This window comes from Ursus arctos, unplaced genomic scaffold (assembly GCF_023065955.2).
Source record: "Ursus arctos isolate Adak ecotype North America unplaced genomic scaffold, UrsArc2.0 scaffold_7, whole genome shotgun sequence".
NCBI lineage: Eukaryota > Metazoa > Chordata > Mammalia > Carnivora > Ursidae > Ursus > Ursus arctos.
In genome coordinates this window covers 7,083,163-7,089,166 of record NW_026623089.1, presented here as the reverse complement: position 1 = coordinate 7,089,166, position 6,004 = coordinate 7,083,163, and positions in this window count along the sequence as shown.

Below are 6,004 nucleotides of genomic sequence, written 5' to 3'. Positions count from 1 at the left end.
AGTGGAGGTCCGCAAACTCAGGCGTGGACCGAGGGAGGCCTCGCCTCCCTCTCTGCTCACTGCCGCCAGAGTCAGAGGCACCCCCTTCCTGAGGTGCCCGCCTAAGCGCCACTACATTCGGGGACTGCTGTTTGTAAGGGTCCGTGAAAAAGAAACGGGTCCAAAATGGAGTCAGTTTTGCTAAACCTCACTGAGACTTAATATCCAACTTAAATGCAGTTTGAGCCTCTTCCAGGAATGGATTTTAAACTGGTCAGTCTGGAATTTTCTGGTGGGCACTAGTGAGGTAATCTGCCTGATAAGACCCCCTTTGTTCCATTAAGGGAAAGTGACCTTGCCTGAAATAATCCACTCTTTTTTATTATTATTATTATTATTATTATTATTATTATCCTATTGAAGTATAGTTGACAATGTTACATTAGTTTGAGATGTTGAAATAATTCATTCTTAACGTACTAGCCTCCCTCCCCCTTCTGCTGCCTATAAAAACCTTCCATTTTGTACAACTCCTCAGAGCTCTCTTGTACTTGCTCTACTGGGTGTTGCACGATTCATGAATCATTATTGAATAAAGTCAATTAGATATTTAAGGTTACTCAGCTGACGGGTCACCTGGGTGGCCCAGTCTGTTAAGCCACTGACTCGATTTCGGCTCAGGTCATGATCTCAGGGTCAGGAGATAGAGCCAGGTATTGGGGTCCACGCTCAATTCAGAGTCGTCTTGAGATTCTCTCTCACCCTCTCTCTTTCTCTGCCCCGCCCCCCCACTTGCACATGCACTCTCTCGCTCTCTCTCAATAAATACATAATAAACAAACAAACAAAACTTTTTTTAAAAAGTTACTCAGCTGCATTTTTTTTTTAAACAGGACTATTCAAGGTACTGCATTTTGGAAAAGGCTGGCAATGGGAAAACCATGCTACCTGAAGCCAACACTGCTCACTGCAAATGCACAAATCACCTCATGCATGCACGTCGTGGTCAGATCTGGAAAGTAGATGGGACAGTCCGCTGCATTATTTTGGCTTCCTGGTCAGAAATTTAATTTATGGCTGCGATTCTGCCTTAAAAATAGCGTTCTGCCCTCTTGGGACTTGACATCACTGGTGGACATGGGAATTTATGCCCAGAGAAATGATTGCCTTATGACACCACCACGCCACATCCTCCCCTCCAATCATGGGGATCAGAGTGCTGTGGAAGAAAGTGCTGGGAGTCAAGATGCCCTGATGCCTGGCTTAGCTCTGCCCCTAACCAGGCACCTGACCTTGTCTAAGACTCCTAACCTTTGTGTTCTGCGACGTCCTCACCCACACCATGCCTGAAATACACGGTGACTGGTTCTACTAGGTTGCTCCCAGTCAGTGAACCTGAGATTCATCTGCCTCTTGGTCTGACTACCATTGGGAGATCTGTGGTATAATGTGAGAAATCTTATTGGCCAAAGGTCTGGGGGGTTTTCTGTAGCAGCAATGAATTACTGACAGTTCAACGTCCCAGGCAAGGTCCTCAAAGGCCCCTAGGAAGGCTGCCTTCCAACCAAAAGGAATGTTTCCTAGGCCACGTTTCTGTTGACTCTGCAGACAGAAGTCCAGTAAGTCCCTAGAGGTAAACAGCACCAACAGTTCACAGTTCACAGAAAACCCAGTTAGGACCGAATGTGTATCTCCTTCTATATAAGATGTTCCAAGATGTTCCAGCAACCACTGGTGATAGAATACAGTAAAAGACAGATGGGGATCCATGTGTGTAGTGATTAAAGGACTCAAGAAAGAACGTAAGTAACCTTATTAAAGTGTAATAAAACCACCAAATGCCACAGCCAATCAGTGCTGCCCTGGGCAAATGGTTGTTTTGATCTTTTCTAGGCTCTAGATGCTAGAGAAAGCAAGCTTGAATGTGACTAAGTCTTAAAAAGTTTTAGGTTCTAATTAAGAAGCACCCATGAAAGATAAGGCCATCTTCAATCTGGGGTCTTGCCAACACTTAAGATGTTTTGCTGTGTGTGATGAACGCTATAAACAGTTGTTGGGATGGAGCCCTGGAAAAACCCTCTGTTTATACAGAGCTCCTGCTCTGGCTCCAGAATTACTCTGGCTGTTTAGTCCTGACGGCTGTGTGGGGCACCACCTCTGATCACCCAGGGCAACAGGATTCTCAGTGGAGGGCGGAGAAGCTCAGTCCGAGCAGAGGAGCTGCCCATCACCAGGGAGAAGGTGGAATGTGCTGCGGAACGCAGTCGTCTCACCAGGTGTCCGTTACATAGGCAGGGGGAGGCTCTTTGAGTACTCTGGGTTGCCTCGTCCCCTCTCATGTTGCCAATCCCTGCAGCCCGGAACCCTGCTTACCTACAACTTCACCAAAACTGTGATTTCAAGGGTTCTCAGGCACTTCCCATTTGGCAAACCAAGGGTCAAGTTCCAGGCGTTACTGTCCTTGATCGTCTGTAGTGATCAACACAGTTTAGGATGCCAGTCTTGAAAACCCCTCCCTATTTTCCCAGCACCACCTGCTCTTAAGTGAGCCTTTTAAAAAGGGAGGTGGGCACACAGCTCTAGAGTTGCATTCAGGTTTGGAGCCCTGGCCCTATCGTGTGGGACTACAGGCGAGTTCTTTAAGTTCACAGGGCCTCAGTTTGCCCATCCTTTCACAACAGTGCCTGTGGCGTAGGGCTGCTGTAGAGATTAAATGAGATAATACCTGTGAAATCGTACGTGCCCGATACATGGTAAATGCTCAGTAAATGCTAGCACAGTTTCTTCGGTTATAAAATGGAGTTTAAAATAGGTCTATTGGGGCGCCTGGATGGCTCAGCCAGTTAAACGACTGCCCCCCGCTCAGGTCATGATCCCAGGGTCCTGGAATCGAGCCCAGAGCCTGCATGGGCTCCTTGCTCAGTGGGGAGCCGGCTTCTCCCTTCGCCTGCTGCTCCCCTTGCTTGTACTCTCTCTCTCTTTCTCTGTCAAATAAATAAATAAAATCTTTAAAATATATATAAAAATTTAAAAAATAAAATGCATGGTCGGCGTTCAGTAAATGTTAGGTATTTTTCTTACTATTAGTGACTTCCAATATCATCCTCTATCCCCAGCTCCCGCCTTTTACTGCAGTGGCCTAGATGCCCCTTGTTATGTGAAACTCAACCTGTTCAAAACCGAACTTTCTTGCACTGCCGTCTCCCCCAGCTCTGATGCCCCCAAACTCTCTCTTCCCTGTGTTCTCCATTCATTTGGCCCCTGACCATCCTACCATCAGCCAAAGCAGAGCATCATCCTTGTCTTGTCCTTTCTCCACCCTCTGCACGCAGCTCCTCCTGGTCTCGGGACTCAGGGGCATTTTTGCACTGCTCTGCCTTCCCTTGGGCTACTTAAGGCTCACAGCTCACTGGGGCCACAGCAGCCCTTTTCCAGTAGACCTCCCTCAAGCCATTCAGTTCTAGGCCCCTTCTCTGGTCCCAGCTATCCTCTCTTCCCCTCTCTCCCTCTACAGAGGTCCCCAAAACTCAGCAGGGTTTTCTCTCTTTCAATGCCTGATACCACCCATTCCTTTCCTTTGCATTTTCTTGCCAATTAACAGACTATGCAGTCAGCCATCTTGAACTTCAGTCGCAACTTAGTTGTGTGATCACTACCAGGTGTGACCTGGACAAATCACTTAATTTAAACCTTTAGGGGTGCCTGCGTAGTGCAGTCGTTAAGTGTCTGCCTTCGGCTCAGGGCGTGATCCCGGCGTTCCGGGATCGAGTCCCGCATCGGGCTCCTCGGCTGGGAGCCTGCTTCTTCCTCTCCCACTCCCCCTGCTGTGTTCCCTCTCTCGCTGGCTGTCTCTCTGTCACATAAATAAAATAAAATCTTTAAAAAAAATAATAAACCTTTAGGTCCCGGTTTCTTTGACTACCCAATGGGCATAATCCAAATGAAACTGAACTTTCTTGTTTCTACTTTCAGACCCATCATAGCAGAGTGTGGCATTTGCCTGCAAATATGCACTTGCAGAAATGCGTTATTTTGTTTTGATAAAAATATAGACTTAGACATGGAATCTTACCATTTGCATTGTTTGCAAGTTGCATTTTCACTTAACTGTGTTGTGGCGATATGGGACGACTGGGTGGCTCAGTCAGTTAAGTGTCTGCCTTCAGCTCGGGTGAAGATTCCAGGGTCCTGGGGTTGAGTCCCCCTGGAGATACACCAGGAAGCAAATCCAAGATGAATCCTGTTTTCATGCAGTTCAGCATATGCCAGTGGAGGAACAAAGGAATATGCTGGAGAAATGAATAGAATAGAGATGATATGAAGTAGTGATGAGTGGGAAAGGGGAAGGGAAAGCAGGGGAAGAAGATTGAGAACGTCAGGTGAGGGCTGCAGTCTGGTTAGGGTGATAAGGAAGGATTCTCTGGCAGGGTGGCCCCAAGTGAAAACCTACAAGAGGTTGTCATAGCTTGTATCCCCAGGGAAGCAGAGTCTAACACTGACATGAACATCAAAGAAGTTTATTAGGGAGTGCTCTCAGGATTACCACCTGTGGGGGAAGGGAAAGAGACAGAGCTGGGTGGAGGAAGTGGTTGGGCTGGGGTACCATTATAACAGCACCTCAGCTAGCACCCCTTTCCCCCACAGAGCACTCTGGAGCTGGGGTGACCCTTTGGAATTGCCCCAAGTTGAAGGGAAGGAGGTGGGCCTTTATCCATCTACATTTTTTTAAAGATTTTATTTAATTATTTGACAGAGAGAGAGGTAGCGAGAGAGGGAACACAAGCAGGGGGAGTGGGAGAGGGAGAAGCCGACTTCCTGCTGAGTGGCTAGAATAATAAGTCTATCAGTCCCACAAGGGTGGGTATGGGTGACACGCCACGGCATCTAGAGCAGAGATAAAGGAGGATATCTTGCAACTATCTGTGAGAAGAGCACTCTAGGTAAAGGGAACAGCAAGTGCAAAGGCCCTGAGGTAGGATGAGATAGGGATATCCAGGAAGCAGAAAGACTAGTGTAGCTGAAGCAGAGTGAACAAAGGGGCCAGCAGCAGGAAAGGAAGTCAGACAAGTAATAGGAGCCAGGTCATTACAAGGTTTGGGGTTAGACCAAGAAGCAACATGGTTTAAATTTTAAATTTAAGTTTTACCATGACCAGTTTAGTTGCTATGTTGAGAATAGATTTGGCAAGAAAGGGGTTAAAGATAGAAGCTGTCATACAGGGTTTCTCAACATTGACATGGAGGGGAGGGGCTCGCCTATGTTTTGTAGGATGTTGAGCAGCCTCCTTGTCCTCTAACCACTGAATTACCATGGTACCCTCCCCCCAGTTGTGACATCTAAAAATGTCTCCAGACTGCCAAATGTCCCCTGAGGGGTAATATTGCCCCCAGTTCAGGCTTCTTGAGTTAGAGACTGTTATAATGATCTAGGAGAGAGCTGATGGCTTGGACCACCATGATAGGTGATAGGTGTGCTAGTGGTGAGTTGTAAGATTCTTAATATATTTTTAAGAATGTGCTGACGGATCAAAGGGGGCGTGTCAATAATGATTCCAAGGTTTTTGGCCTCTGCAACTGTTAGAAAACAGTTCTGTTTGCTGAACTTGGAAAGAGTGTGGTAGAAGGAGTCTTGTGGGAGATCAGGAGTCCAGTTTTGAATTTGAAAGATTGAACAAATTGAAGAATAATGATCCCTGAGTTTCTTTTCCTAAATTTGTTATATTTTATTTTCACTGTTATCTTGTTGTTGTTATCTTCTTTCCATGATTTTTCATTAAATTCGTGTTCTTTTGTGTGTGTTTAAAGATTTTATTTATTTATTTGACAGAGGGAGACAGACACGGAACACAAGCAAGGGGAGTGTGAGAGGGAGCCCAATGCGGGGCTCCATCCCAGCACCCTGGGATCACGACCTGAGCCTAAGGCAGACACCTAACGGCTGAGCCACCCAGGCGCCCCTTAATTTGTGTTCTTTTGTACCCAGAATCAAATCGCTTCTTACCACCTCCACAGCTTACCACCATTGC